The 20,895-nt window shown below is 44.2% G+C and overlaps 1 pseudogene; it reads left to right on the top strand.

Moving 5' to 3' along the window:
* The first annotated feature begins 17,561 nt into the window (after positions 1 to 17,561).
* LOC112631936 lies at positions 17,562 to 18,191 on the top strand (annotated as a pseudogene).
* Positions 18,192 to 20,895: the final 2,704 nt, after the last annotated feature.

Genomic DNA, 20,895 nt, shown 5'->3' with positions numbered 1-20,895 from the left:
CTAAATCATGAAGAAATAGAAAATTGAAAGAGATCAATAGTGGATAAGGATTGACTCAGTAATAAAATGTCTCCTAACAGAAAGCTCAGGCCCTGGTGGCTTCTCTGGTGAATTCTACCAAACATTTGAGGGAGAATTAATGATAGTCCTTCTCAAACTCTTCAACAACAACAACAAAAAAGCAAACAATAAAAGAAGGGAAAGAACACTTTCAAACTTATTTTCCAAAGTCAGCATTATCCAGATATTACAGCGAGACAAGGACACTACAAAAGAAAAAAACCACAGGCCAATATCCTTGATGAACATAGATGCAAGCATCCTCAACAAAATACTAGCAATTCAGGGGCATGTTAAAAGGATCATACACAATAATGAAGAGAGATTTATCCTTGGGATACAAGGGTGGTTCAACATATATGTCTTATTCTATTTTCTATTGTTTGTAACAGAAATCCTGAAACTGGGTAATTTATAAAGAAAATGAATTTATTTCTTACAGTTATGGAGGCGGAAAAGTCTAAGGTCAAGGAGCCACATCTGCTGAGGGTCTTCTTGCTGTTGGGGACTCACTGCAGAGTCTCAAGAAAGCATATGGTATCACATGGTGAGGAAGCTGAGCATGCTCATTCAGCTATCTTCCTCTTGTTATAAAGCCACCAGTCCCACTCCCATGATTCCCAGTAATCTATTAACTCTTTAATCCATTAATTCATGAATGAATTAATCCATTTATAAGGGCAGAACCATCATTCCCCAATCACCTATTAAATTCTCCACCTCTTAATACTGTCACATTGGGGATTAAGTTCCAATATGAGTTTTGGAGGGGTCAAATATTCAAACCATAGAAATATGGAAATCAACACATTTGATATACTGTACTAACAATAAAGATGATAAAAATCATGTGATCACCTCATTAGATGCAGAAAACGCATTTGACAAAATCCAGCAGATTTTTTATGATATAAACTGTCAACTAGTTGTAGGATACATGTACCTCAACATAATAAAGGACATATAAAACAAGCCCACAGCTTATACTATATCAGCAGTAAAAAGCTGAAGGCTTTCCCTCTAAGATCAGGAACAAAACAAGGATTCCACTGTCACCACTGCTATTCAACATAGTACTAGAAGTCCTGATCATAGCAATTAGGCAAGAGAAACAAAAGCTATCCAAGTTGGAAAAAAAGAAGTGAAATAGTTTCTGTTTGAAGATGACATGATCTTATATGTAGAAAACCCTGAAAACTCCACCAAAAAACTTTGAGAAGCAATAAGCAAATTCAGTAAAGTTGCAGGATATAAAATCAACGTGCAGAAACCGGTAGCATTTCTATACACTAACAACAAACTATCTGAAAAAGAAATCAAGAAAATCTCAACATGAGATTTGGGGAGGAAAACATCTAAACTATCGCAAGCATCAGAAAATAAAATCCTTAGGAATAAATTTAACCAAGAAGGTGAAAGGTTTGTACACTGAAAACTGTAACACATTCTTGAAAGAAACTGAAGAGGGTATACATAAATGGAAAGACATCCTGTGTTAATGTTTTTTTTTTTTTTTTTTTAAGGTGGTCATTTGCAACCAGTGGCCGTCACTGTTATGGTTTGTCCATAATAACCACAGTAGTTATTGTTCATTGAGCACCTACTCTGTGCAGGATTTGGAGCCTCCTTCTAGAGCCTGTGTTCTTAACCATTGTGCTTACTGCCCTTGCCCCTGTCTGGCAGAGGCACTCAACAAATGATGGCTGGTATTTTTGAGGTTGTATGGAATGGAAAATTATTTGAGGCCACAAAACTCAAATAAATGGAGTGAAATTTAAAGTCGATCATTTATTCTTGGAAGTTAAGCCTCCTGGAAGCAGTTGGAGACACAGCTCCCATTGGCACCTATACAAGCCACACTGTCCTCTCGGCTTCATCATGCCCAGGAGGGAGATGGCCATTCTCAGCAATGCTGTGTTGTCTCCGATGATATCAACTGACTGCCCCAGGAACCCCACAGCCTCCCCGACTCCAGCCTTATCTCTGAACAAAACACCCTCCTCTGCACATCATCGAGCTGCTTGTGAGGCTTGCTTTGCTCCTCAATCAGGCTCTATTCATCTGTGACCCTAGATGTGAGCAGAGGAGCACGGGGCAGGCCCTTCTTTCCACCTGAGTGGCTGCGATATGAAGCCTTGCTTTGGAACACTGAGGTGCCCTGAGCATCTCTGTGCTCCCTGGGCCCTACACCACTGCATGAAAGACCCTTCTTGTTCTGTGAGTGGCCGACTGTGAGATAACCACCAAGGTGCTTTTCATGTGGCCACATCCAGGCACTCCCGTCTGCATTGTAATCACCGAGTTAAAGGTAACTTGATAGGCAGGGCAGGAGCCTGGAACTCGGGCCTATAGCCCTTTATCCCAACTTTAAAAAAATTAAGATGGAAATAGTTTTAATTGTTAAATTCCCCCTACTTTCTTAAATATCTCAATATGCAGTTTGGCAAGCAGCTAAGTTTATTTCTTAGTTGTAGAGAAACTAAAGCCCCTGAAATTTTAGTCATTTGCTTATGTCCTATTATTCCAGAATCATTTGCTCATACTCATGGCTTCACAGTTGATCCAATAAGGCATGGGGTGAAGATCACAGGATGCCTCGTTATTATCTCCTGTGCAGTTCCTGCCTTCTGCCATGCTCTATTCACTCCTAGAAACAGCCAGGAGCCAGTCAGAGATAAGAGGAGTGCATGAATTCCTGAAGCGACTGAAGGATATAGTAATATATACATTACTTTTTACTTTGGATGCTGATGTTGAGCAGGAAATGGCTGTCATGGAAAAACTTTACTGGGTGAACATGGAAGAGTCACATGCCTCTGTAAGAGTCCATCCTCCAGTCTACAATGGTAAGGGTGTGATCAGAGATTCTCTGCCACACTGAGAATGGACAGTTATCTGAGACCTACTTGCAACAGTCCTGCAGGCCAGCTTCTGGAAAAGAGCATGCATCCTTCAAAGGTCACATTGACGCCTAGGTTTGCTGATCATCCTGGCCTGCCTGGGAATGAAGGAATGAAGGAATTCCTGGGATGCTAACCTCAGGACGGTCTTGGGAAAATCTAAAAACAAGATTTTTAATTATTATAAGCACTTTTACCCTACCTTTCTGAATACATTTATTAGGAAAAACTGCAGGATTTGTGTAGCATGCAAACACCTGTGCTTTGTTAGTAATTAGTGTGTGTCTCTTTCAGATTGTGGCGCATTTTCAACAGAGATCACAGTGGCACCATTGTAAGATGCTAGAACTGTGGTTCTCACAGGGACTAGGAGTGAGTCAAGCATTCCTATTTGGGGTCTAGGATGTCAAGTGTCCTAAAGGAAGGATTTCATCCAAAACACTGGTAGCATCCCTGCTGAGGAACACTGGTTCTAGCCAGGTTTCTTCCCCTCCCGCTGGTCTTGATCCTCAGTTGGTTGGTGGTCCAGCCCATTGAGTGAACATAGCCGTTCTTGGTGGTGTGGGGGTTTGGAGGGGGTGGAAGCTGCTCTGTAAGGAGAGGTGGCACTTCTACATTTACTCATTCATTTATTTTAGGAAATATTTATTGAGCACTTACTATGTACTCTGGGAATAAAGGGCAAATAAAGCATGGTTTCTTCCCCATTGAGCTTATACTGTAGCAAGAAATGCAGCAGAAAAAAAAAAAAAAGCTGGTGACTGCTAAGAAAGAAGAAATCCAGGGTGATGAGGAGCCCAAAGCAGGGTAACTGACTGGGTGAGACCCTTCAACAGGGGTCACCAGAAACATTTTACAGGGGCATTCCTGCTGGCATCAGGTCAGTGCCACTCTGGGACAGATTCCAGAGGAAGGAGCTGGCAGCTATCTTTGCTGTTCTGCTGCCTCCACTGGTGACATCTCCAGGTGTGGGAGGGACTCGGGTGAATAAAGCCTGGAGTGGACCCACAGCAAACAGCAGCAGCCCTATGAAACAGGGGCCTGACTATTAAAAGAAAAACAAACAGAAAGCAACAACAACAACAGCATCAACAAAAAAAGTCCCCCAAAATACCCCATCCAAAGATCAGCAGCCTCAAAGATAAAAGCTAGATAAACTCACAACAATGAGAAAGAATCAATGAAAAAATGCTGAAAACTCAAAAAGCCAGAGGGCATCTTCTCCGCCAAATGATTGCAACACTTCTCCAGCAAGGGCACAGAACTGGGCAGAGGCTGAGATGGATGAATTGACAGAAGTAGGCTTCAGAAGGTGGGTAATAACAAACTTGGCTGAGCTAAAGGAGCATGTTCTAACCCAATGCAAAGAAGCTAAGAACTATGACAAAATATCACAGGAACTGTTAACCAGAACAACAAGTTTAGAGAGGAATATAAATGACCTGAGGGAGCTGAAAAACATAACACGAGAACTTTGCAATGCAACCACAAGTATCAATAACTGAATAGACCAAGCAGAGGAAAGAATTTTAGAGCTTGAAGACTATCTTGCTGAAATAAGACAGGGAGACAGGATTAGAGAAAAAAGAATGAAAAGGAACAAACAAAACCTCTGAAGGCTATGGGATTATGTAAGAAGACTGAACCTACAACTGATTGGGGTACCTGAAAGAAATGGGGAGAATGGAACCAAGCTGGAAAATATACTTCAAGATATCATCCTAAAGAACTTCCCCAAACTAACAAGTCAGGTCAACATTCAAATTCAGGAAATTGAAAGAACCGCAGTAAGATACTCCATGAGAAGATGAACCCTAAGACATATAATCATCAGATGCTCCAAGTTTGAAATGAAGGAAAAAATGTTTAGGGTAGCCAGAGAGAAAGACCAGGTCACCTACAAAGGGAAGCACAACAGAATAACAGTGGACCTCTCCACAGAAACCCCATAAGCCAGAAGAGATTCAGGACCAATATTCAATATTCTTAAAGAAAAGAACTTCCAACCCAGAATTTCATATGTGGCCATACATAAGTAAAGGAGAAATAAAATCCTTTTCAGACAAGCAAATGCTGAGGGCATTAGTCACCACCAACCCTGCCTTGCAAGAGCTCCTGAAGGAAGCACTAAATGTGGAAATGAAAAACTGTTACCAGCCATTGCAAAATCACACTAAGGTACAAAGACCAGTGACACTATGAAGCAACTACCTCAACAAGTCTGCAAAATATCCAGCTAGTATCATGATGACAGGATGAAATTAACACATGACAATATTAGCCTTAAATGTAGATGAGCTAAATGCCCTAATTAAAAGACACAGAATGGCAAGAGTCAAGACCTATTAGTGTGCTGTATTCAAGAGACTCATCTCATGTGCAGAGACACAGATAGGCTCAAAATAAAGGGATGTAGGAAAATTTATCAAGCAAATGGAAAGCGGAAAAAAGCAGGGATTGCAATCCTAGTTTCTGACAAAACAGACTTTAAACCAACAAAAATTTTAAAAAGACAAGGGCATTACCTAATGGCAAAGGGATCAATTCAACAAGAAGAACTAACTATTCTAAATATATTTGCACCCAATACAGGAGCACCCAGGTTCATAAAACAAGTTCTTAGAAACCTGCAAAGAGACTTAGACTCCTACACAATAATAGTGGGAGACTTTAACACCCCACTGTCAGATAATCAAGACAGAAAATTAAAAAGGATATTCAGGCCTTGAACTCAGCTCTGAACCAAGTGGACCTGATAGGTATTTACAGAACCCTCCACCTCCAAAACAACAGCATACACATTCTATTCAGTGCCACATGACACTTTCTCTAAAATAGATCACATAATTGGAAGTAAAACACTCCTCCCTTGGCAAATACAAAAGAACTGAAATAATAACAAACAGTCTTTCAGACCACAGCACAATCAAATTAGAACTCGAGATGAAGAAACTCACTCAAAACCACAACTACATGGAAATTGAACAACGTGTTCTTGAATGGATCCTGGATAACTAATGAAGTTAATGTAGAAATCAAGAAGTCCTTTGAAACCAATGAAAACAAAGAGACAATGTACCTGATATGGTTTGGCTCTGTGTCCCTACTCAAATCTTACCTTGAATTGTAATAACCCCCACATGTCACAGGAGGGACCAGGTGGAGATAACTGAATCATGGGGGTGATTTCCCCCATACTGTTTTCATGGTAGTGAATAAGTCTCATGAGATCTGACAGTTTTATAAATGGGAGTTCCCCTGCACAAGCCCTCTTGCTTGCCATCATGTAAGATGTGCCTTTACTTCTCCTTTGTCTTCCACCATGATCGTGAGGCCTCCCCAGCCATCTGGAACTATGAGTCCATTAAACTTCTTTCCTTTATAAATTACCCAGTCCTGGGCATGTCTTTATTAGCAGCATGAGACCAGACTAATACAGTAAATTGGTACCAGTAGAGTGAGGAGCTGCTGTAAAGACAGCAAAAAATGTGAAAGCAACTTTGGAACTGGGTAACAGGCAGAAGTTGGAACAGTTTGGAGGACTCAGAAGAAGACAGGAAGATGTGAGAAAGTTCAGAACTTCCTAGAGACTTGTTGAATGACTTTGACCAAAATGCTGATAGTGATATGGACAATGAAGTCCAGGTTGAGGTGGTCTCAGATGGAAATGAGGAACGTGTTGGGAACTGGAGCAAAGGTGACTCCTGTTATGCTTTAGCAAAGAGACCACCAGGTGGCATTTTGCCCCCTGCCCTGGAGATTTGTGGAACTTTGAACTTGAGAGAGATGATTTATGGCATCTGGGGGAAGAAATTTCTAAGCAGCAAAGCATTCAAGAGATAACTTGAGTGCTATTAAAAGCATTCAGTTTTATGTATTCACAAAGATATGGTTTAGAATTGGAACTTATGTTTAAAAGGGAAGCAGAGCATAAAAGTTTGGAAATTTGCAGCCTGACAATACAACAGAAAAACCCATTTTCTGGGGAGAAACTCATGCCAGCTGCAGACATTTGTATAAGTAACGAGGAGCCAAATGTTAATTTCCAAGACAATGGGAATGTCTCCAGGGCATATCAGAGATGTTTGTGGCAGCCCCTGCCATTACAGGTCAAGAGGCCTAGGAGAAAAACAAATGGTTTCATGGGCCAATCCCAGGGCCCCCCTGCTCTGTGCAACCCAGGGACTTGGTGTCCTGTGTCCCTAGCCTCTCTAGCCATGGCTAAAAGGGGCCACAGTACAGCTTGGGCCATGGCTTCGGAGGGTACAAGCCCCAAGCCTTGGCAGCTTTCACACGATTTGAGCCTGTGGGTGCACAGAAGTCAAGAATTGAGGTTTGGGAACCTCCGCCTAGATTTCAGAGGATGTATGGAAATGGCTGGATGTCCAGGAATAAGTTTGCTAAAGGGGTGGGGCCCTCATGGAGAACCTCTGCTAGGGCAGTGCAGAAAGGAAATGTTGGGTTGGAGGCCCCACACGGAGTCTCCACTGGGGCACTGCCTAGTGGAGCTGTGAGAAGATAGTTACCATCCTTCAGACTCCAGAATGGCAGATCCACCAATAGCTTGTACCATGTACCTGGAAAATCTGCAGACACTCAAGGCCAGTCTGCAAAAGTAGCTGGGAGGGAAGCTCTACCCTGCAAAGCCACAGGGGTGGAGCTTCCCAAGACCATGGGAACTCATCTCTTGCATCAGCATGACCTGGATGTGAGACATGGAGTCAAAGGAGATCATTTTGGAGCTTTAGATTTGGTTGCCCTGCTGGATTTTGTACTTGCATGGGGCCTCTAGCCCCTTAGTTTTGTCTGATTTCTACCGTTTGGAATGGCTGTATTTACCACTGTCTGTGCCCCCATTGTATCTAGGAAGTAACTAATTTGCTTTTGATTTTACAGGCTCATAGGCAGAAGGGACTTCTCTTTTCTCAGATGTCACTTTGGACTGTGGACTTTTGAGCTAATGCTGAAATGAATTAAGACTCTGGAGGACTGTTGGGAAGGCATGATTGGTTTGAAATGTGAGGATGTGAGATTTGGGAGGGGCCAGAGGTGGAATAATATGGTTTGACTCTTTGTCCCTACCCAAACTTCACCTTGAATTGTAGTAATCGCCATGTAAGATGTAAAAATGTCCACATCAAAAAGCTAGAAAGATCAAGAACTGATACCCTAATATCACAACTAAAAGAACTAGAGAACCTAGAGGAAACAAACCCCAAAGCTAGCAGAAGACAAGATCAGAGTGGAACTAAAGGAGACAGAGACATGAAAAACACACTTCAAAAAAATCAATGAGTCCAGGAGTTGGTTTTTAGAAAAAAATTAACAAATAGACTGCTAGCTAGACTAATAAAGAAGAAAAGAGAGAAGAATCAAATAGACACAATAAAAAATGATAAAGGGGATATCACCACTGATTCACAGAAATACCAATTACCATCAGAGAATACCATAAACACCTCTATTCAAATAAACTAGAAAATCACACTGAATGTGGCACTTTACCTTGAAAATGACAAAGTTTGCTGGTGGAAGTGGGTACTGAAAGAAACAAACAGGGTTAGCTTGTGAGTTATTGTGAAGTGGTAGAAGCCAGATTATCTAAAATGGAAAATCCTAAGACCACTGTAGATGGGTGTGGCTCATAGGTTTGAGCTGCTAGTGATAGCAGGAGTGGGTTTTGAATTCTAGCTGTATTTTAGAATCTTTGTGTTCAACTTCCAGGGCCTTCTGCCACTTTGCCCAGTGGCCTCTGGAGGCATCTCCTTGCCCTCAAAACACAACACCCAAGTCCTCACCATGTCTTCAAAGGCCCTACTCATCTTGGTTCCCCATCAGCTCTCTGACCTCATCCCCTCCTTCTCTTTTCCTTACCTCCTCTGTGCTCTACACTGACCCTCAATGTTTCTCCAATTCCCAAGTACACCTCTAGCTCAGGACCTTTGTTACTGTGATTGCCTAGAATTCTTCCCCCAGATATTTGCTGGGCTCACACTCTCACCTCTTTTGAGTTTCTTCTAATCTCTGCTGAGCAGAGAGGCCTTCCCCAAGTGCCTTAAATAAAAAGGTACCCTTCTCACTATCTCTGTTCTCAGTGTTTAATTTTTCTTTGCATTACTTACATAGATATAGTATCTATCTCTTGGCTTTTTTTTTTCATATACCATCCTTACACCTCTTATAGAATGTAAGCTCCATGTGAAATGGAGATTGCCCTGTTTACTAGAGCAGATCATGGAATGTAGCAGGTGCTCAGCTGGCATCTGCTGAAGGAATTAAATGGAAAGACAGGAGAGGAGGAGTTGTTCTAGGCGGTGAGAAGAGCACACGTGAACCCACATGTGCCTACACTATGTGCATTTGAGAACTTCTGCCTTTGAGGACTCCAAGATCAACACCTCAAATTGGGATTGGCCAGAAGTTTATAAACACCAACCGGCAGGTCATAGAGCTTGGATAGCAGAAACAAAGTCAGAGATGAGAAAAATACAAAGACTGTGCAAACCTTTCGTCCCTTTCTTCCAAGAGTCCCAGAATTTTCAGCAAGGAGCACTTCCCAATTCAAGTTATATAGGTTAAAACCAGACAGTGCTGAAAGATTCTGCGTCAGGGCCAGGGGCTTTTGTGAACTTGACTCTGACTAGATGGGTTTGCAGTTGATTTCCTTATAAATTGATTTCTCAGAGATTATCCCAAATAGGAAAATATTGCTTGCCATGATGCATGAATAGTCATCGTGGACCAGAAACTGAGTTAAGTGTTTTACCTGGTTTGTTTCTTTAAATACCCAAAGTAGGATTAAAATGGCAGAGGTGGGTACCACAATTCTCATTGTTTTACAAGTGAAGAGAAAGAGGTACAGACCAATTAACTACCCCAGCCAAGATCACGCAGTAGAGCAAGTGTCTGAGCTTGGATGGTATAACTTCGAAGGCCATACACTAAATTGTCACACTGTCTAGAATGGCCTTCTTGCAGAGAATAGAACACAACTTTAGAGCAGGAGGATTTCAGAATCATCTGGATCATTACTTGTTGAAGAGAAAGGGAGTGGATTGCTCCTGTCCACATTGCTATCAAAAGGGAATGTTTCTGTATCCAGACCCAGCATTTGAGGCCCTTCCCACTGTACTTGTAACCTGTGACTGCTGGGTAACCCTTAAATGGGCAACCATCTAAGGTAAGTGAAGACAATCCTTTTATCTTCAAAGACTTTAAAATCTGGGTCACTTTTCCAACAAGGAGAATGTTTCTTTGCATCCACCACATGTGGTAGCAATAACCTTGACTTTCTGAACAAACTTGAAATTTTACAGATCTCTGGGTAATTACCCCATCATTTGGTAAACCAGTATTACCAACCAGTCTCTGAGGAGTAACTCAATGCCCATTGCTTGTCATAGCTCTGAAACTGCCCCCAGCTAAGTCAGGGGACAGGCCTGGCAAGGCACCTGCATCTGCCAACATCCTGCCTCAAACAAGGCAGCCACAGCGAGGACTATGAGTAAACTAATGTGTGTGTGAGGGGAAGAGTGTTTGACTCAGTGGGTCATTGCCAGAAGGACTTGGCTTTGCAGATGGTCAGTCCCTCTGTGGAGAGAGAGCAGAGCACCTTCAGCAGTGGCACCCACCTGGCTGTACCCAGCTCATCTCCCACTGCTGTGGACAGTGATGGGCACAGCACGGGGAACATGCTTTGGGCTCCTGGAGCCAGTAGAACATGGCCAGAAGGGGTGGGTGTTGGAGTCAAATGGTGCCTAGCTCCCGTCAGAGAGATTGTAGGCATATCCTTGTCCTTCTTTGAGTTATGGTCTTCTTATCTGAATACAGGAAACAAACAAAACCTCAGAAGTTATTGCAAGAATTAATTTAGGCTATATGGAGCAGGGCTTGGCAAATATTTTCTATGAAAGGCCAGATAGGCCTTGCAATCTGTCTGGTCTCTGCCACAACTACTCAATTCTATTGTTGCCAAAAGCAGTCATAGACAGTATGTAAATAAATGGGCATGGTTGTGTTTCAATAAAACTTTATTTATAAAATAGGTAGCAGGCTGGATTTGGTTTGTGGGTTGTACTCCTGATGTAGAGCATCTGGATCAAAATCTGGCACATGCTAGGTATGAAGTAGAAGCCATTATTATCATCATTATTATAATTAGTACTTCTGTTACTACTCTGCTGATTCTACTATTTATGGCTGTGTGATTGTAAGCAGCCACGATTGATTGATGGTGTAAAAATAAAGTGAGATACACATATAATTATAACAAAAATAATCAAAAGTAATAGAGTTATTCTTACTCTAACCAACACTTAAAGAAGGCTTACCATGTGCAGTCGGTCTTCTAAGCACATTACACATATTAACTCTTTAGCCTTTTAAGCACATTACACATATTAACTATTGAACCTCAGGTAGATTTTATTGTTATCCCCCTTCTGCAGGTGAGAAAAATGAGACAAAAAGATCTTAATAACTTGTCAAAGCATATAACTAGGATTCAAACCTAGACAACATTCAAACCTCAGAGCCCATAACTCATTTCTTTCCTTCCTCTTCAAGTGTGAGGCCTTCCTGAAGATTTGGGGACTGTGGCATTGCTCAGTCTGTTGAAGGGTTGGACCGCGGACCTGGTCATATCCTCAGCTTCGGCAGATTCTTCTCCACTGGTGCTTAGCTCCCTGTCCTTGACTCTGATTGCTGGCCAATGTGGGAGATGTTTTGGGCACAGCTAATTACGTCTGAGCACCTGGGCAGCTCTCATTTACTGGTGCTAATTAAATGACTTCAGTGCTAGTGGTACCCATTACCTAGCTGATTACTTTTACTCTGCTATTAACAGTGAAATTACTGAGCCTGGAAAAGGTCTGTTGGGAAAGAAAGAACTCTTATTTGGGTGGGATGATTATTTCATTTTTACTATATATTACGTCCTTTTAAACAAACAACCTTTAGACATCATTTCATTTTGGAAACCTCTTTACCAATCCCCAAATCCAAAATTTGGCAGAATTTGGTGATGATAAAATTTCCACTTCAAGTAAAATTTTAATTTCTCATGGATTTATTGCCATTTTCCATGGCAGGGCGTATTTCCCTTTGAATTTAGAGCACTTCTCCTTCGAATGTCTCTCCAGAGACCAGGATGTGTGTGGATCTGAGAGACCAGGGGATGGACTTTGCTCTCTCCCCAGTGACTTCACAATGGCAAATTAAACCAGGAAAGTAAAACAATCAGTTCCTTTCTAGAGACGTTGTAACATCAGCCCTGGGAAAGGAGAAACAACCATGCCCTCCTGTTGGCAGCAAGTTGAGCAACATGATCTCATGGGTCTTTTCCGCGTGTGACATACGATTCATACATATATATGAGTGCAGTTCTCAGTGAGCCAGGCCAGTGGGGGAGAATAAACCTTGCTTTCTTTCCATTTGACTCCCATATTTATAGGCAGGGGTCTTTGGGCTCTCTACATTTTTTGTTGAACACATTTGGAGAGATTATTTTTTCTGTGCATGGTGGGTATTCTCTTTGCGGTCACGCACTCTGCTGTTTCAAAAACCAACCCTGGGCGATCTTCCTCTGCTGGGTTTATTTGGAAATATCTGCATCCTCAGTGCCACTCACCCTTCAAAGCTGGAGAAAGCCGCTAGCCAAAAGCCAGATGGCATTTCTGTGCCGGTACACTCCCAGATGCACCAGGTGGTGGGGAGAAAGATGGAGGCAAGGTTTATGGAGGAGATCAACCAAGACAGGAGAAAAGGGAGTGCTCTGGATAAAAATAGCTCATGTATGAACTCCCGTCCCCCACTCCTTAATGATTTCTCTGCTGATTGTGTTTGGCTCTCAGAGGAGCAGTGGGCGCCGAGGATGGTTACTCAACTGGAGAGAAGTGGAGGGAACCCGCCTGCCAGGTGGGTTTTCCAAGCCTGCACGGCTCTAAACTTCTCCACATGTGAACAAGTGTTTACAGTTTTAAAGATGTGTTGAGTAATTGCACATGCGAGATAGCTCCCCTTTAATGCGCCCAGCATGTTCCACGGCTTTCTACGAGAACACCCTGGTTGACAATGAAATTGTTTGCCTTCTCTGTGTTGAGGCTTAAGGAGGTACTGGTTTGTGTTGAGATATAATTGGTAGCACTTGTGCCTTTGTAGTTCTTTTTTTAGCTACTGAAAATTACTGCCTTAATCCACTCTTTGCTTACCCGGATTACCATGGAAGCCCCACAGAGCCGCCTTCACATCAGAGAATAGAGTGGCAGTTCTTAAAACTTATTTTGATGCTCACATAACATTTTGAGATGCTGGGTAGAAAACAAAAACAACAATAGCATTAATTCCCTTTTAATTTCTCTCAATTTTCAAAAATTTTGAATCACTGTAAAATCATATAATTGTTCTTTTGCTATTTAAAAATCATCAAAAACCCTCCTGTTTTTACAGATGGGTTTCCCCACCTCCACCCCTTCTCTTAATTATTCCTTGCTCTCTTTATTTTCATGGGAAAATAGCTGGTGTCACCTCAGGGAGACAGGCAGGGCATTCTGCTTTGCTTGTTATTTTTTAGAGAGTTCTTTGTCTTCTCTCTGGCTTCCAGCAAAACACAGCCAAAATAGTTTGGCAGATCACTTTGCATTAGTAAAACTCTGCGTCAGCCATAACCAAGGCCTGGAGTAAAGAACTAATGTCAACTTGCAAATACGTTGGAGAAACATCTCAAGATCCACAAACATCTTCCCCTCAGCTCTCAGATAGGATTCCATGAACAAGCAAGACTGATGGGTGGCTGAGATGTTACCTGCTTGCCAGTCCTTCACCTGCCCCAGGATCTCCCCATCTCAGTGGCAAATAATGGAACTTCACAATCTGGCTGCTTCCTATCAATAGTTCCAGGGCTGCATTTTTCCAACTCGAAAATCTTTTTACTACTGTTTTGCAGTTTTCCCAACTGAGCACTTTGGCATCTGAGAAAGAGACTCTGAGAGGCACGGCCCTGTGAAGACTGAACTCTCCCTCCTAGTTGGCCAGCTCTGCCCCTGCTCCGGACTCACTGTGGACACCACCTTCATTCTTCCTGTAGGCCTTCTGCAGGAAGTTAGACAGGGACATCCTCACCTGAGAGATGTTATGTGGAGAAGACCTATGATTTCCCAAGTCTTTTCAACATTTGAGTCTGAGCTTCTGTCTGGCTGGAATCAGACATTAATTACATTTAAATTAGAAGTAAAATCGTATTAACACTTCTTGCTTTCATCCAAACGTTTTCCATGAGGCTGCACTGCCTCTCTTCCTCCTAAGCCAGGGTTAGGGCAGCCTATAGATGAGTTTTTCTGTTAGTAGAATGGTCTGGTGGCAGCGACAACTGGAGAAGCCCCTGTCTTTTCCTCCCACTGCATCCCACTCCCATAGCTGTAGCAGTGGAATTGGGATGCTGATTATTCCAGGATAATTATTTGTTGCTTTGCCATTTTGTGGGATTCTTGAGGATCGTTTCTGTGGTTGCTCACTTTTGTGCACCTCTGATTTTTATGTAGAGTAGGTGCTCAATAAATATTGTTTGACTAAATTCGATATTCTCTTTGAAGTGGTGCTTATTTCTGATTGGCATTAATCCTAGAACTGGCACTAAAGATAAAATTCCTGCAGCGTGGCATAGAGGTGCAAGGGCTATATTGGAAGCAAGAAGCGTAGACATGGCCTTGGAGGGTCTGTAGTCAGTTGGCAGAGCAGTTGGGACCAGGTGCTCCCACACAGAAGATGGTGGTGATGCATAGGCAAGGCTGGAAGGTCTAGAAAGGATATAGAAGAATGCAGGCATCCATTTATTCATCAGCAGGTGTTGGGTGTCTGGGAGAGGGGAGCAGATACTGGCTGGGGTCCTGCGGTCCCACAGTGAACAGGAGAAAAGCAAACACTCTCCTTTTGGTGTGTACCACTTACTGAGGGAGGCAGATGATAACATGTGTTAAATTCCAAGAAGTGCTGCAAAAGAAAGGTACTCCCTCCCCAGCAGGGGCTCAAGAGTAACAGACTTGAATCCAGGAATCCTTGGACAAGAGAAAAGAGGGTAGATGATGAACACAGGGCCTTGGACCCAGAGCATCAGAGCGGGTACTCAGGATCATGACGGGGGCCTGAGGTGGGGATGGAGTTGCAGCAAGGGAGGCTAGATACCAGATCCCAGAAATCCAGGTTGGAACTCCTTAAATCTCTTTTGCCTTAGGTAAGGATTGGTCCGGAAGAAGGAGACAGGGCTGAGCTTAAAGTCCCAAGTCAGTTTCACTCCAGTCATTCATTCACAGAGCACCCACCAGATGACTGCTAATGTAATGGGCAAATAGAAAAATCAGCACAGTTCCTGTTCTTACAGAGTTTTCACTCCAATGGGAAAAATGATCAAGTAGCAATTACACAAATATATCTAATTACAGACTGCTGAAAGTGCTACGAGGGAAAGAAATAGGGGCCATAGTAACCAGAGAGTCTAATTTAAAGTAGATTTTTACTGAGGTCTCTCTGAGGACCCAAAGTTTGGCCTAGAGGAGTTGGGCTGATGAGAAGTGAGTGGAAGAGCACTTTACGTAAAGCAAACAACATGTGCAAAAGGCCTGTGGTCTGCAGAAAAATGCCCCCGCCCCCCACCCACAGATATTCACACCTGAATCCCTGGAGCCTGTGAATATCTTACCTAACATAGCAAAAGAAACTTTGCAGATTAAGGTTGTGGTCCTCAAGATGGGTTGATAGCCTGGATTATCAGGGGGCCCCAATCTAATCACACGAAACATTAAAAGGAGAGAAGCTTTCCCAGCTGCAGCCAGAGAATGGTGTGCCAACAGAAGGGTCAGAAAGATGCTACATTTGAAGATGGGCTGTACACTGGAATGCGGGCAGCTTCTAGGAGTTTGGAAGGCAAGGAAACACATTCTCTCCCACAGCCTCCAGAAAGGAATGCATTCCGGCAGACTCCAAGGCTTTAGCCCTGTGAGACCCATGTGGGCTTCCGACCTAGAGAACTGTAAGATAGGAAATGAATACAATCTTGGTACATACCGAACAGCTTGGTACATTCCAGAGACCAAAAGGTGGTGGCTGTTATGGCTAGAGTATTGTGTATAAGACAAACACACAAATAATTTAAGTGACTGAAACAGGGAAGGGACTGACATGATGATCTGATTTCTATTTTGCAATTCCACTTTAGATGTTAGGTGGAGAAAGGACTAGGGGGTAAGTGTAGAATGGAGAGACTAGTTAGGAGTCTATTTTAGAAGCCCTCACAAAAGGTGGTAGGAGCTCCGATGAGGGTGGTGTCAGAGAAGAGAGAGTAGTGTATGCAATTGAGAGCTGTCTGGAGGTGTAATTAATCAGATGTGATGATTGACTGGATTCAGGGAGCAAAGGAACAGAGGAATCTAGGATGCCCCCTCTCCTCCCCAGGCTTCTGACTTGATCAGAGGGTGAGAGTAAGTCTAGAAAGCTGGACAGAGGCAGGGTTTGCAACACCCAGCTACTGCACAGATGGCTCCACTTGCCACCAGCAAAGCTGATCACTGAGAAGCATCTGTCATCTCAGAAATCCTCCAGAAAGCCAGGGAACTGCCTACTACAAGATTCACTGGTTGGGACTCTTTTTGAAGGTATGAGTGATAGAAAAACCAAAGTATCTTAAGCCCAAAGATAATTTATGCTTATTTTTAAGCTGGAAGTCCAGAGGTTACATTTGGCTTAGTCTGAGCTTGATTCAGGGTTCGGATGATGTCACAGGGCTCATCCTTTGGCCTCACTTCCTTTAAGGGGCTTCATTCTCCATCACTGTGTCCTGACAGCCCCAAGTCCAGCAAAAGAGAGTGTCTTTGTCCCAGAATACCCAGTGAAATTACTGAGATTCATTTTGATTGAACCAGCCTTGATCCAATCCCACCACCACCACTAAGGACACCTCAGGACAGGGAAGGGAAGGTGCTGGATGGCTTTACCTGGGTCAGGAGTTCCACTGCATAAATTGTGGCCAGAGAGAGAGAGGAAGGGGTGGAGGCCCAAAGAGAAGTCAGAAGTGATCCCTACAGGAAACAGGCTGGGTAGGCACAGAACAGCCAGCTCCTCAGCCCCCCATGCAAACATCCACAATCCCTGGCTACTTTACTGATTGATAGCAAAAGTGTGTGCAGACCCAGACATACGGCTTTCTGACTGAGAACCGCGTGTAAAACTAAAGCGAGCTGAGTTCATCATCAGGGCTGTCTCTTCCACTGGCTGTTGTTTCTCATAGTCACAGTGTGAGCAGAATAGAAGTGCCAGGTTGGAGGGGATGGGAAGGGTAGATCATGTGAAATGGCAGGTGGTATCAGGGAAGAGGCTGGCTTGGGAACTACAGATGAAGGCAGTGGTCTGGGCCCACTGAGTGTGGGGGCAACAGAACATTCTGGGGCATCGCTGGGCTGTCCATCTCAAGTGTTGGGCACATCTCTGAGGAAGGGTCCTAGTTTTGGTGGCCCCTTTCCATGGGAAAAGCAGTGTCCCAATGGCCAAGGGTCCCCCCTGCCCAGGCATCTTGTGCCTTGCTCTCGTCTTGGTTCTTTCTTTTCGCTGCTGAGTATGCTCAGGCTTCAGAAGAGGCTTGCCTCTAGTGTCCTCTGCTGTGGCAAAAAGAAGGTCTGGTCAGACCCCAAGGAGACCAGTGAAATCGCCAATGCCAACTCCCATCAGCGGATCCGGAAGCTGATCAAAGATGGGCCGATCATCCACAAGCCTGTGACTGTCCATTCCTGGCTCGATGCTGGATAAACACCTTGGCCTGCCAGAAGGGCAGGTACATGGGCATAGGTACGTGAAAGAGTACAGCCAATGCCCGAATGCCAGAGAAGGTCATGTGGATGAGGAGAATGAGGATTCTGTGCCAGCTGCTCAGAAGATACCGTGAATCTCAGAAGATTGATCACCACATGTATCACAGAAGATACCACGAATCTAAGAAGGTTGATCGCCGCGTGTATCACAGCCTGTACCTGAAGGTGAAGTGGAATATGTTCAAAAACAAGCGTATTCTCATGGAACACATCCACAACCTGAAGGCAGACAAAGCCTGCAAGAAGCTCCTGGCTGACCAGGCTGAGGCCGGCAGGTCTAAGATCGAGGAAGCATGCAGGCACCGTGAAGAGCCCCTCCAGGCCAAGAAGAAGTAGATCATCAAGACTTTGGTTTAAGGAGGACGAGACCAAGAAATAAAAGCTCCCCCTTTGTCTGTACATACTGGCCTCTGTGATAACATAGATCAGCCATTAAAATAAAACAAGCCTTAAAAAATAAATAAATGGCATATAATTTCCTACTCTTCCCCAATTCAGGGAGGCCATGGGAGTTTCAGTTAGCCTCAGGGGGCTGTGTGTCTTCAGCAGACATTATTTGAGGGACTAGGCAGGGCCTGGGGTCATTGGATCCACCTCTTGGCCCTACTGCCTTTGGGTGGGCTCAGTAACCGAGTAATTGAGAAAGGCCTGGGTAACATTCTGAAGGCTCTCTAGAAGGCAGTGATGTGTGTGTCACATCTCAGAAAAGGTTCTAGAAAAAATAATGCTAAGACCTGGGCACATAGGCAAGGGACATTTTGATATGGCCTGTGGGCTGTTCAGACCAAAGCAGATACCCTCAGGGCCCTGGCTATAGCACCCCTGCTCTCCTCATTGCTTTCTATGCTCATAGTTTGCTACTGCAAGCAGCTAAGTCTCCCCTGCTGATGGCATTCTGTGGCTGGGAATGTGCTTGTCCCTATTCTAGGGCGGGCTGCGTTGCTGGATAGGTAACACCACCAGAAGCAGAAGCAGCTCTCACCAGCGACTGATGGGGGCTGAGGAGTGAATGCCTGGGCTCCCCCAGTGCCATGTACTCTTAGGAAGACAATATCCTCTCTCAGAAGTTCCAGTGAGCAGAGATGAGCTGGTAAACAAGCTCTTTGGTAGGAGAGGAAGTAGAATAAGGGTCTCAGTGATCCACCAAATCCCTCACGGCCAGCTAGGAGGGGCATTGCTGTGTGTGCCCCTCTCTGATTATATAGGCAGCCTTGCCCTTCACTACAGGGTTGTGGGTGTGCCAGGGACCAGCACTCTTCAGACCCTGACTCAGGAAGCCTGCCCACCTGCCATGGCAGCCCTGGCCTGCCGGAGAGGCTATTACAGCTGAGTTATGTCTCCCTGATCTCCAGGATGGTTAGGCTTCTGTCCAGCCAGCTCGGGCTGGCTCCAGCAGGCCTTTTGCTATTTGGCCCCAGCGCTGCAAGTCACGTTCTCAGACCCTTGGGTGATGGACTGAATAGACGGAGCAAATGGTTCTGAGTTCCCTTCTCCACTTTACCTTCCCCAGGGCATCTCACTTCTGGGCTGCCTTTATCTTCACACCAGAAGAGCACTCTCTATGCTTTACTGTCAGTAGGATTTTTTAAAATAGGGTTTCTATGGTGAAACAATGTCCCTTGTTTGGAAATACACAGAGCTTTATAAAATATGTTCCTGTGTTTTCCTGGATCAGGGCATATTGTAGAGTCTAGGGATTTATTTACAATGAAGAAATTGTTTTTGCAAATTGTGGTTAAACAAAGGGATTGTTTTTGGAGAGCTGAGTAAAGGAGACATTGTTTATAAGTTATTTGGGACACAAGCTGCAAAGGGATGATTTTATAGGGAATCGGGGGCTGGGGAGGCAGTCAATAAGCACAGTTGTCCATTTCTTTGGAACAGGCAAACTCAGACTAAAACGCTGTCACCTCTATCATTCATCCCTTCTTTCTTCAAGCTTATTTCATCTTTTCTGCTTCAGTCCCTGCAAATGAGCACGCATCAGTGGTTCCCCCAGCATGGTCCCCTCTCCCCGGGGTTCCATCGCACTGGCTCCTCCAAAGCTCAGGAGTAGGAGATTTGCTGCAGGACCTTCCTTATCACACCACGGGTCTCTGCTTCCAAAGAGCTCTCAACGCTCTGGAGATAGAAAATCTTTTTCGCCTGCACAGAGTCCCCAAGCAGGGGGAAAATGGAGCATGTCAGAGTTCATAAGATGAAAATAAGAGCCAAATCCAAACTCTTTCCATTGTCACAGTCACATCTTAGGAGCTTTCCCAAGTGTCAAAACTAGGGCACAGAGGCGACAAGCCCTATGAACGAGACCTGCTTCTCTGGAGGATCCAGGGAGTGGCGTATCTGCCATTGGGAAGATATATCCTGACTTATTTAAGGCAAGTTGTCTTCTTCCAGGGCCTGAGCTTTATGTATTTAGAATTTTCCTTTTGGGGGAGCAGAATGAACTTCAGTGACTGGGCAGGAAGGTGTGGGTGTGTGAGATGGGGCTTCTTGGCCTAAAATATTCACTCCACAAATGACATTTTAGCACTGAAAGAGATCTTAAAGAATGTATTTTCCTTCTGGATCCCTATTAAAGTGAAAATATCCCTAGGAAGTGTGAGCTTCTGAGTGATGAACACCCAGACAGTCTTCAGCATCTGTGGTGACAGGCTGACTGCTGTTGGGATGCATGCAGGTGTGTGGATGGGAAGAGATGAGAGGGCTCCCTGATGGAAACAGTATGTGGACCCCACTCCACTTACCTGGCAATTTTTCCAAGGGCAGTGGACATCTTATTCAGTATCACTCATGGGTAGTTCAGACCCATAGCCCCTCAGCAATCCCCATTCCTTTACAAACTAAGGGTTTCTGTGGCAAGCCACTGAGGCTTCCTTCCCCTGAGGGCATTCTGCGGCTGGGAGTATACGCATCCTCTTTTAGGGTGGCTGGAATCCTGAGTAGGGGACACCACAGGGAGAGGCTCTTACCAGTCACTGATGGGTGTTGGGGGAGAAATGCACCAGCTCCCTAGTGCCCTGTGCTCTCAGGAGGATGACCGTAAGGACAGCATCCTCTCTGAGGCTCTCGGCGGGTAGCAGGTG

This window comes from Theropithecus gelada, chromosome 9, assembly GCF_003255815.1.
Source record: "Theropithecus gelada isolate Dixy chromosome 9, Tgel_1.0, whole genome shotgun sequence".
In the NCBI taxonomy this organism is placed as follows: Eukaryota; Metazoa; Chordata; class Mammalia; order Primates; family Cercopithecidae; genus Theropithecus; species Theropithecus gelada.
This window is presented reverse-complemented; position numbering and strand designations above follow the sequence as displayed.